This window comes from Ochotona curzoniae, unplaced genomic scaffold, assembly GCF_017591425.1.
Source record: "Ochotona curzoniae isolate NIBS_2020 unplaced genomic scaffold, NIBS_Ocur_1.0 contig_2754, whole genome shotgun sequence".
NCBI classification, from domain to species: domain Eukaryota; kingdom Metazoa; phylum Chordata; class Mammalia; order Lagomorpha; family Ochotonidae; genus Ochotona; species Ochotona curzoniae.
Window position 1 is genome coordinate 28,518,851 of NW_024465582.1, and position 13,006 is coordinate 28,531,856.

Here is a 13,006-nt window from a genome sequence, read left to right on the forward strand (position 1 = left end):
ATGTATCCCAATACAAGATCCACTGGTAAGCAGGGCAGTGTTCAGATATTATGGAGCTTTATCCAATAGGTGAGGAGGAAGCCATGATAGAGGATAGTTGGACAGTTGAACTCCAGCTTCCCAGCTCTTCCTCCACAGTGTAGCACTGCCATAAAACCTCTAATTTGCAGCTGCTGTGTGTCCTCATATGTGGGCCTACTGCCTAAGTGTTCATTTGAAGGAAGGATTCCGTGACTTTAAAGTATATGTTTGCTCTGACAACAGCAAATACTGAAAAGGATGTGGAGTAAAGGAACACTCACTGCTGGCAGGAAGGTGAAAAAAAATAAAGAAAGTTACAGAAAACACAGCCTTTCTTGTTTTTTCTTTCTTGCCTTGTAATCTAGCCATCCAAATCCTCAGTGTTTTAATAAATAGAAAACGTATATCGTCACAATCTGCACACAGAAATTTAAGGCAGCCTTATTTATAAATGCCAAAACCTGAAAGCAAATCAGATATTTTTTGTATGAGAATGTATATAAACTATCATATTCAGATAACAGAATATTATTTTTTTGAGAATGAGATATTGTTCAACACTAAAAAAAAAAGAGCTACTAAGCAATGAAAAGACATGGGAAAAACAAACACACACTACTAAGATGGGAAGTCAGTATGAAGTTTCCACACTGTGTGATTACAATCTATGAAACTATAGAGACAGTGAAAATTTCATTAAGAAAGGGAACGGGAGGGTTGACATGCAACACAGAGGATTTGAAAGGGCAGCTAAGCCTCTTCAAATCATTCTAAATTGGTGAGCACGTGTTACTACGTATATGTGAAAAAGATGCAACGGAAGCATTGTTCAAATTACAAAAATTCAGAATCTTAAAATGAACTTTCTTGAGATGCCTCATATTCATGCATTTTCAGTTTTTTATTTTACACCAAAATGAATTTACCTTTAAATTTTATTTCCATGAACCTTTGCCTAAAATCACACACTATAAAACCTCAAGAATGAACGCTAATAGAAACTGGGGATTTAGGAGACTATGATATGTCATAGAGGTTCATAAGCTTAAACAGATGTACCAGGCTGGTGAGGGGAATCAATACTGGGGGACACTATGGAGGCCCCAGGCACGCAGTATGGAAGAATCCTCTGCACCTCCTGCTTATTTTTGTTGTAAACTAAACTTCTCTAAAAAATAAATGTCTATCTCACTCTCATCTATGTCTACATCTGTTTGCATAATTAAATCCATACATGTAAGATATATACAGGCATAGGTTCTTCCAAATGCTTGTGGAAAAATGGTACTAAAAATGTTTATTTTGCTTGGTGTGAAAAAAACTGAAATATACTCTTACTTCTCATAATACACATTTTCTGCAAACTTCACGAAGATCCTTTTTATTTGACTGCAACCACTGTAGCCGAGAGTGAATATACTTAGAAAACTCAAATTTAGGAAATATAGTACAATATTAATGATGAACACAACCTCAATACTAGTATTTGTTAGTAAAGTGAGTATGAGAATGAAAAAGACAAAGATGAGATGAGGCAAGGCTTTACACTGTTATTGACTATGGGGAATCAAAACAATTTCTTGGAAAATGTAGAGATGTTATACAGATGATTTTTCAGAGTTTAGTTCGATAATACATAATGTTTGAAAAGATCAGAGGAGAACCACAAATACAGGCTAGTCTATGTCTGAGGACCACATTGTATTCTGTGATGAAAAGTAATTAAAACATACACTACATGGACACAAGCATGTATCAGAACCAGTAAAATCAGTGCAGCCTCAATTCATAGACTTTCACCTGGCCGAAAAGATAACATGTGCACATCTTCTAAGAAAGAAAGGTGTCTGCATAAACGTAAATGCACCATTGATTCGTTTTGCAGAAATAATACTTAAGGGGTCTTAGAGAAACAGCATTTGGAATTTGCAGATAAACACAACTCAGCGGAACAGGTGCTTCTGAAAATTGACTTAGATTCTGCCATGTGTCAGAAATCAGGTGGTGAGAACTACTTATTTTCGAGATGGCAATTCTCATAGAAATTTCACCGCTCTAAAAAACACAGCCTATCTCCTGAAAACCTGAAATTAATCATAAAGGCACTACATTCCAGGAACATGACTGAAAAACTAATTTTCACTCTGAAGCCTTTGCTGAGAACTTGCTATGTGCCAGGCGCTGTGTTAGGGACAAAGGATGCTGTGATAAAGAACCTGGGAAAGACAACCTGCAAAGAGAAAACTCATTCGGCATGAGTCCACATGGGAGAGCACATTTTCATAACAGCAGGGGATTCTGGTTGAGGCTTGAGACACGAGGGAGAACATATTCTTCCGTATTTCACCCTTAACCCAACACGTTAAGCAGCTACTGCAAACTCCCAAAAATGTCAGATAGAAAAGACTTAGTTCTCTCAGTTACCTGCAACTAACGGGTGAGATCCAGGTTAGAAAATCCCTGCCCCTGAGCTCCCAGATTACTCTAGCAACCTGAATATCCATTCACAGCCTCCTATCCTATGCTGCACAATAGCAATGGCTATCATTGATTTATTTCTGAGAGACAAGCCTGCTTCTATATACCGAACCACTTTTCCTATTTGCTCTTCTAAGCTATCCTAAGAAGGGACAGCTAGCTCTTGACTATTTCATAAGTGTCAAAACCAGATCATAGGGTGATTAAGCGCCTTAGCTGAGGTTGTATCTTTTATACCAATCCCTTGCTGTGGACTTGGGGATGATTAAATGAAATAATGGCCATTAAAAGCTTAATCTATAGCTGGCACTTACCAATTCTCCAGTGTGACAATAATATTATTATCTTTATGACTTTCATAATGTAGAATCCCTTGCCTCCTCTCAAAATACGGTTCAGTAACATTATTTGAAAAATGTTCAAATATTATATTCAATCATTTCCTAATCGTATACTTTTGTTACTCATCCTTCCTGTGTAAAAATCTGCAAAAATCTATGAATTACTTATTAAGTGCAACCACTATAGATGTTGGGGTATAAAGCAGAATAAACGAGTGCCAGTGGTTACTCTCACGAACAGAGTGGAATTTGCCTTCTTACTATGTGGTCACAAAATTAACCTGGTAATTGAACTTCCTTGAAACAAATGCATGTGCAATGAAAATCTTACAGAATATAGCCAGCCTTTCAATGACTTTATGACCCATTTCTTTACGAAATAAAACTAGTAATGGGCCACTTTCTTTAAAAAAAAAAACAGTGTTTTGGCTCAGTGGTTAAGCTGTCAGTTGAGACATCTGACACCTCAAATCAAAGCACTGGTTTGATTTATAGCTGCTCCACTTCCTTCCCGGTTGCCTAACAATGTTCCTGAGGAAGCAGCACACGATGGTGCAAGTGCCGGAGTGGCTTCCCCCCATATGGAAAACCATGATGGGTTTCCGGGTTCTGAGCTTTGGTCAATACCAGTCCCAAACAATACAGCCAAAAACTGGGGAGTAAACCAACACATGGAAAATGAATCTTTCGCCAGCTATGTCTCCAGACCAGAGTTGGTCTCATCAAGAAACTGTTGAATTCAGGTGGGCAACAAGATACTGGACACTATGCAAGGTACATGCTTGCATTGAAAGAAACAAGACTAGATTTGAACTGTAATACTGCAATAAGGTGGAGCAATCCACCATGGGGGGAGGGCAGGTGGAGGGGGAGGGGGAACATCAGAGCCTATGAAATGTTGTTATAAAATTAAATCCAATAAAAAATGAATCTTTCTCCTATCATTGAAATTATAAATGAGCACATCTTTAGAGCAATAACATGGGATGTTTCAACAAAATTTTTCTTCTTTTAGAACTCAGATGTCACATCTTTTAATTTTTCAATTTTAAAAAATTTACTTGGAGGGGGGAAGAAAAGACTAAGAAAGAAAGGGAGACAAATAGAGACTGATTTCTCATCCACTGGTCCACTCCCCAAATGTGCTCACAGCAGCTGGGGCTGGTTCAAGCCACAGTAGGGAGATGTGTATTCGATGTGTGCCTTCCATGTTGGGGATGAGAGGACAACCACTTGAACCAGCATTGCTGCCTCTCAGGGTACACATTGACAGAGAGCTGGTATCAGGACATGAGCCATGACTCAAATCCAGACACCCTGATGTGGGATGCAGGCTTCCCAGAGAAGCATAACTCTAGTGCCAAATGCCCTTTCCTTATGCCTTACTTGATGGCTTACAAGAGGCGTCTCCTGCTGTTCTCAACAACACGGTGGGTGCCTGAATTTTCTCATCATCATCCTGCTAGCTTGCCTCTCTTCTCTGGAATATAATGTATGGCAAGTATTTGCTGTAAACTTATTCAGCTACTGAGAACAAGAATTTTTTTTTCATACTGACAACTTCACATTATGTCATTTCTTCTGGACACAAAAGGAAAGACCCAAGACCTTTGCCAAGTGCAGGGGATGCACTTGAAGGATGCACAAATTGTGTGCAGGAATGTTTTCTCAATTACCTTACTGAAGGTTAGTAGTTTTAATGGACACAAAGCTGCTACCTTTCCATGACAAAGGCTACTATTTCAAATTACAGTTTGTGAAGAAGAAACTAAGAAAAACACCTGTGGCTAAAAAGGTGACAATTTTCCCGCAGAAGTCAATTACATAATTGAAAGCATCAGAGCTCACTTGTTGAAAAATTTGTTGATAAATTTACTTTTTCTCTTCTATTATCTTTAACATAAGGACAAAATGCCTAAGCAAGGCAAAAATGAGTGAATGACTCCAGTAAGATACCTGATGATAGCGATCATGATGGCAACCTCCTCATCTTCAGATTTGGAAAACCTGGAAACTCAAGGATGAAGAACATAGTTCCTTTATCAGTGACTACGAATGCTTACTCCTTATTTAAAGCTGTAGAGTGACTATAGAAGGGCTACCAAGAACACTTTGCATAAAGTCCTCCTGGCAGCTGGACACCAAGAATGCTAAAGAGGAAGCTCTCTGGACCCACGAGAAAAGTGCTGCTGATTAGATGAGATGAAAGGAATTCATCATGTTTGTGAAGCTCATGGCACTCAGATGTACTAGTATGGCCTATAAAGTGAGGAGAGTTTTTGGTGACATGCTCTCATCTACAACTTACGTTTGTTATTTTCCCATCTGAGCTGTCTGGAAAAATAGAAAAGGAATTTAAATTTAGAAATATTTAACTAGGTTATGCCAGTTCTCGTTAAAGCCACGTTGTGCTTTGTTATTTCCTAAGTTTCCCAGTGATTGCTGCCACTTTCAAGTCTACTTCACAAGGGTTTTGAAAAAAAAAAGTCTTTGTAAAAGCAGGTTACATATATAGGGATTGGTGACATTCTACCAAGGACCACAAAAAAGCTCCTATTAAAAAGTGAGCAGCGCTGACTCATCCTGCTTCTCCTCCCACTGTGATTTTTATTCATCTGAAGTTAATGTTCAAAGCAAATATCTTAGAGCCTGTGTTTGTCACCCAAGAGTTACTTCCAGGCAGCACACGCAATCTCACATCTCCAAAATCAGGTCATGAAACTGGAATTGCATCCTAATTAATGTGTTCATAAAACAATTTCCACCACAACCAAAAAAAAAAAACACACAGCAATAAAATTAACTCTACATTTTTTTGTCATCCCCAAAACCCAATCAATAGGAGAGACATTCCAATCACAAACTGATCCCAAGTTGGTAATCAAAAAGTTACAGCATTTCATTACATCTTTACTCCTTTCTTTGACATAATACTTTGTGGATACAATTTTAAAAGCAAAGGAAAATGGCCTTTGTTGACTAGATGCATTCACTCAGCATCACTGGCCTTATTATTTGGCAGTTTGCTTAACACTCTGCCTTTCCTCAACCGCCTCTCCAGTTCCCTATGGTGGCTTTGCCTCCTCCTTACCAAGCTCCACCACATGCTCCTCTCACTGGGAGCCTCCTTTTGAGATGTGATCTTGAATTCTATTTCTTGGAGAAAACGGAACACATGAGACCAGAGCCTCCTCCTGTGTTCTCCTTTCACTTTTTTAACCTCCACATTACCTGCACCTCTCCAGAGCACCCCCAGAAGGAGTCAGGCCCTCCCCTGGTATTTCAGCTCTGAATCAAGGCACTCCCTTTGAGACATGCTCACTCAGCTCGGATGAACGGAGCAGGCATTCTTCACCAGTTACTGCCTTTTCCTCCCATCATTCTGCTGTCCTCCCCTCTCTTGTCTTCCTTCTGTTCTTGTCCAAAAATTTGAAAGCACTTTGCGCATTTCTCCCTTGAAATACAAGTTACAGACTCAATTCTCTTAATCCACTCTGCAAAGTAATCCCAACAATAATTATTAATTCTCAAATCCATCAGATACATTTTAGTACTTCACTTCTTGGTTTCTTCAAGGATTTAGGATCAAGACAATAAACTTTGAACTTTCACAAGGCCTTGTATAGAGTACTCATATTGCACAGGGATCATTTGTTTCCATGGCTATTCCCACTAACCCATGAGCATTTCCAACACAAGACTACTTCTGGGAATCCCTGTGCTCCAAGATACTGGTTTGTTCCACCTGCTCAATGCATTTAACTAAGAATGGCATTTTTCAGCTGAGTTGCTGAACACTGGACTATTCTATCATTAAAATCTTTCTTTGGTTGTCAGCTCAGATTTCAGATAATGTTAATATTCTTTGCCTGTGTAGGGAATAGATTTTAAAGACTTATAACTAGATGGGGATCTAGAAGAAAGCAATAACGGTAGCAGCGCAAACCAAAACTTGTGCAACTTTGTCATCAGCAAAGCACACAGACATTTCATGTGACTGTCACCTAATGGAGGCAGAGCTCACATCCAAGCAGGGCCAGGGCAGGGCAGTTTGAACAAGACACACTGGAGCCAGGTAGAGATGGTGAATGCAGCAAAACCCAGGAATGTTCCACTCAGCAAGTGCTGGCTGGCAGAGTCTCTGTCCATTCAACAAGCAGTGCCATCTGCATCCTAATTCATCTGCCACAGCTTCAGCACCTTTTCTAATTCATCTGCTCAGAGAAATGCATTTTACTAATCCACAACCATGATGGTACAGGCCTGAGTGGCCTTGGGAACACAGTTCACTGCAAATTCCTTGTAACATTCCTCATTACAAGACAAAAGGTGCTGATATGGCCTAAGTAAAGGGCATAGTCTCAACAATAACACAAGGGGTTTCTCAAGGAAAGATCACTCACAATCAGGAGGTATTCTACCCACCCCACGTGCTGAGTGAGATGGAGAATCTGATTATTTTCCTCTTGTCCATTGCTAATCTATTTTCTGGAACATCAGGAAAGAATGCTAAGGGGTGTGCCACAATAACAACATGGTAAATTTAAAGGACGCTGAACTTGACAATCAGACCTGGTTTTTAATGGGTCAGCTACTCTAGGAAATAGACACACGACCTTGAGAGAGCTACTTAACCATTCTAAATAGTCATTTCATCATGGACAATGATTAAATGATTAAATAAATTTTTGTAATGTGATGATAGAATTTATGTCAACATATTTGGCATGGGTAGAGGAGCTCAATGAATTCTTTTGGTCTCTGCCATGAATTTTGTGATATTTATGCTTACCACTTATATTTTCAGAAAATTGACCCAATATATTTTCACATGACATTAGCTGCAACTTACTAAGTCATTATTACCATCATACAATGATATTTTCTTTAATACAGTCTTTAAAAGGAAGTAAGTACAGATCTAATGACACCATTTCCAATAATAGTGAAAATTCAGACAGCTTTGACAAAAATCACATAGAATAGGGAAGTCACATTTAGAAATTTAGGGTAGTTTATTTCCAGGCAATCATTAAAAATACAAAGTATTTATCATTGGGATTAAATACACATGCACATATACACACACACAGAGCCACATCCATAAATAGATTTCAAATTTTTACATGTAACATGGTCTCCATTTGAATATATTAACTGGCCCGTGTTTATTGGCTTGTACTTCTCAAATACCATTTGTAGTTCATCAAGTGATAGTTAACTTGAAGCATGCAAACATCTGGGGGATAACAGTTACAGGTGCGAGAATGCTCTAACTGGACTGGATATTAATGAGCATTAACTTTAATAGTATATAACTTTAAAAATGAGAGAAAGGAATGAGGGATCAAGAACTTTCAATCCGTGCCATGTGGGAGATCAATTGTTAATTCCCATTAGCCATTCCAGAATTCTGAACTATGAATGATTATTCCCTTACTTGCCTAATTCTCTCTAGATTCAAATACCTCAGCATCTATGAGAGTAACTCAGTAACAGTCAACGGAAAGATGTGTAGCAACAAAGAGTGAAAAGTGGTGAATTTACCAGGAGCTAAATACCCAAAATTCTTAGCTAATAATTTTCATATGATGGAGAATATTTTCCGCCTTTTATAGTAATTTGCTAGGACCTCCCTGGCTTGGGCCACCCACTTAGCCCACTGAGGCTACAACCTGTCAGCAATTTCAAGCATGCAAGCTATTTTACTACACCCGAAAAGATTTTTTGGGATTAAAAACAATTTCATCTCTGTAAGTTGTGCCACACTGATACTATTAAAGATAGTCTTCCAGGCAATTTTAATCAGTCTTCTTGAAAGAAAAAAAAATTGTTGTTGTGTATTTAGACTAATGGTTAGGAGGTTGGCTGGGACATTTATAGTGTCCCATTTTCACAGTTCCTCAGCTCTGGCTCTAGAAGATATCCTTGAGTAGCTGTGTTCTTGCCAGCCTGACTTGGATACCCACACACTGCACCGTCCCAGCCCAAGAGAAACCTTTTTGAATCTTTAGGGAGTGATATTGCAAATGAGAATGTTCTCTCCCATTTTTTAAAAAAATACATGCTTATTTTCATTCTTTTAATTAATATTTTTTAGTGTTCATTTTAATCATTGCCATTTATTTGAAAAGCAGAGAAACAGATCTTCTATCTGCTGGTTGATTCCCTAAATACCTACCAGATTGAGGACTGGCAGAAGTCTAATCCAGGAGTCTGAAACACTAACTAGTCTCCCACATAGGTGTCAAAGACTTAAGCACTTGATTCCTTGTGGTCAGTGGGAAGTTGAACTGAAATGGAGATAGAACTGCATCTTGGGCACTCTAATTTGGGATGCAAATATCACAAGCAGTGATTGAACCCACTGTCAGAATGCCTGTCCTATTTTTATTTGAAACCAGATACAAATAGTAAAAAAAAAAAAAAAAAAAAAAAAAAAAATTAAGACAAAAAGATAGTGAGTATAATGGTAAGAGAAAAAAATAGGTTTGTAATAGGATTAATATTTCATTTCATGGGACATTTTTGTTGCATTATATCTAAACCTGAATGTCTGTCTGAAACAATTGCTAACTTTACAATGGAGGTCAGAGATCTGTGAATAAGATGACTTTACAATCATGAGTTCCTCATAAACTCTGTTGGCCATAGTTGTTTACAAATAAACTTCATTTGTCTTTGACTGGAATTCCAAGACAAGCTAGGATTTTACTGCTGGATTTAGAGATGGAATGATAGTCAGCTGTGGCCCACATCTGTAATCTCATTTGAAGACCAACAGATAGTGGAAGAATTTTAGGATGCCTTAAGTGAATACAGCTCTGTCATTGTGCATGAAACTGACTAAATTATCTTCACTGCAATACTGTCTTCAAATCAATATTTCCCCCCTCACTAAAATTCTAATAAATTGATGATATTAGTATATTAGCAAAAGCATAAACTCTAGAAATCGACTTCTAGGTTGAATTGCTTTAGTTCAACTAGATAAAGAAAAGACAAACTTAGAAGCTTCCAGGAGGTTAACAAGAATTTAACCTTAGAATTTTCTGTGCTAAGCAGGCCTCCTGCCTTTCTCTGAATGTTTCTCCACTGAATCCTATGCCTATAATGATGAAACCACGAACATTGCATTAGTGACCTGTGAGGCAATATCCTGATTTATTCCATAGGAAACTAAGATCATACAGAACAGAGCGAGTTCATTTATAAGTTGAATCCTTGGTCTATTGAAGAACAACCAAGCATGATTTGCTAGACTGAACCTTACAGAAACTACCACCAAGAAGGGGAAAGTTTAACAAAGAGTGCCACCCCCAAATAAAGGAAAAGCTTATCTACTGAGTCAAGAGTCATAATTATCCCATTTTTCCCTGTTGATTACAGCCAACTTTTAGCAACACTAAGAGAGTTTGATAAAAGCATTCTAACATGTGGCCAATAAAGAAATTAATTCCCAAGACCAAATAAATAAGCAAATGATTAGTATCCACAATCACTAGTCTCCAATTTTCCTCCGTTTTTTTCAGAGAGGGACTCCGATCACTCTACTGCACAACTTGTCTAGCAGGGGTCTTCTCAAGTTTCTTTGCTCCACAGTCTTTGCAGTCATTTGAGTCACAAAAAAAAAGAGTCAAAGGTTCTCAGATAAAATGTCCTCCTCAATTTCACAACCGAAACATTCAATTATGTTCAACTTAGACCTGATGTTTCTGGCAAGCAGTTATGGCATTTTTACATCAAATTATACTAAGTTGTTACTTAACTTTAAGGCAAAAAGTGACAATCACGATGGTCACATTAAGACCTGTCATTCTTGTTAAACCTTGCCATCACATCTCTATCTAGTCCTCTTAATTACTCCAGGTTGGAGTTAAAATCCCTAGAAAGTTGATTTGCATTTCCTTGTTTCCAATTATGTAGGACCCATTCTTAAACTGCCAGGCTATCACTCAATTCTCACTGCTAGCCACAATTAAAAAAAATTAAAGTGCCATTCATTCAGTGAGGAAAGTCCCTATCGGTTTCACAGTAAAAAAAAGCAAACAAATAAACAAGACACTCAAAAGTGTGATGGAAAGAAGCCCTTGCAATAAAATCCTGCAGCAAATATCCCTAATGTAGCCTCAATGTAGTTTCCAACAAGAAAGACACATTCTTCTGGCACATTTTTCTGGGTAGTGTTCTATTAATTCACATAATAGGACTACTTATTAACTAAAACTTGTAACCAGTAAACAATGACTTTGTAATGCTGCTAAATGACTATCCGCATATTAGCCTTAGGACAGCATGATGGTGGTCCAGATGCGCACTCTGTTTTTGGCTTCTATCAGAGTCATTACTTTTGATAAACTTTCCAGGATCACTTTAGAGCCCCAATGTGCACATTCTCTTTTTCTTCTCAAAAATCCAAACTGAATGTACTTCTATGTTCTGAATTGCCCAAGAGTCCAGGGAACCAAGATGATATGGGGCTCCTCAGGACAACACAGTCATCTCCTTAAGGCGTTCATTTATGATGCTGTTCCCTGTCACTGGGCTCTTGCCAACTTTTTATCTGCTCTTTCATGAGAATAACATCTGCATGGGAAAATGATGGAAGGGGAAATCTTTGGGGATGTAGAAGAGAACAAAATGGTAAATCCATTCTTCAGAGCTGAATAATTCATGCTCATGGAATACAAACTAACATGAGTCTTACAGCAGGACAAAGAAAGGGAGTTTTCTGGCCAACAAACACCTAGAATCTCGTACCACAGTATTGAAAAATGAGGCTGCAAACTATAGCAAAATAACAATAGCAGTGCAAGTTGAGAACCAAGAACAATACTTAGCTGGGTCACCTGGAGGAAACCCACTACCTTCTTGCTTTAAATCTAATATTTTGTTCTTGAATTCTAAGGGCTCAGGAAAAATAGCCATACATAAAACAGAGCATTTGTACTCCACACTGGCTCCATTAGCCAGAACAACAACAAATGGGCTCACCATGCAGTGAAATGAATGAAGAGTTACCATCCTCATGGAACAAAAGAACACCATTAGGCCCCTCAACTTTTCAAACATATGTATTAGAAATCCAGAGGGGCATGAAAAAGCAAATGTGCTTTCTCCTCAAACTACAGGATTGAACAGCTTATTTCTTACCAGCATGAAGAAATGGGAAGTTAATGCAGCAAAATAAAAGTTGGTTATTATGCTAGATATTCAATGAGTACCTGCATGCTTCTAATTACAACCCAAACAAATGGAATCCAAGGATAGAACTCAGAGAGAATGAAAGTTGTTGCTTTATAAGCAAGGCATACTTTACAGAAGTGAGAATAGCATATTTCCCCCTCAATAAATCTTTAGAAGTATAGCATTCACCTTTAAGAAATGGATAAGAAATAGAACAATAACAGTTAACAAATGTTTACTATGTACCGACGGGCTGTTTCTAGGATCTTTTGAGTTCAGGATTTGAGATCACTAAGGTGAATGTTTCTGAAAGAACGGTAAGGCTCTTAGGGCTGCTGCCTGACCCTTACCAACAGAATAAGCAAGCAATGGTATCAGTGTTCCCACTGAGCTGGGACCTCTGATGATGCAATTGGAACTGGGCCACTGAGCTTTGCAGGCATGTCACTCTGACTCTCTACCAAACATGTTAGAGACTGGGGACAGTGCCACTGGCCAGCAAAGAAGGAAGATACGCCACAGCATTGATTCTAGATGAATCTGGCGCGGACAGAAAATGAGCACCTGCCTAGAGTGACAGAATGTCTCCCAGCCTTCCAAGCACGGGAGTTTGGCTGAGAGTTGAAGTATTCCCATGAAACCGGCAGGTGATTTGGGTGGTACTTTAAGTGATTAGGAGGCTTTATTGTGAAATGTTATCCTAAAAGCAGTTGGAAAAATCCTCAGAAAAACTGTACCTGGCTATCCATCACTTATTCTCAGCTGAGTCAAAATTTAACTGGATAATTAGCTTTGAAAAATGAGACAGTACAGTACGCAAAGCAATGTAGGTTATCAGACACTGAGCCCTAATAAATGCTTTTTTTTTGTGGCTAAAAGAGATTGAATGTAGGCAACCCTAAATATATAGAGCAAAAGAAAAAGACTTTTAAATAATGAGCTATGCCCTAACAATGACCTCAATGTTCCCATAGACATTT

At 38.3% G+C, this 13,006-nt stretch overlaps 1 protein-coding gene across 4 annotated transcripts in view; it reads right to left on the reverse strand.

Annotated features, from left to right (window-relative positions):
• The window catches only part of PDE4D (phosphodiesterase 4D), a 1,371,497-nt gene that overhangs the window by 508,581 nt on the left and 849,910 nt on the right, over positions 1-13,006 (reverse strand). The window lies entirely within an intron of this gene.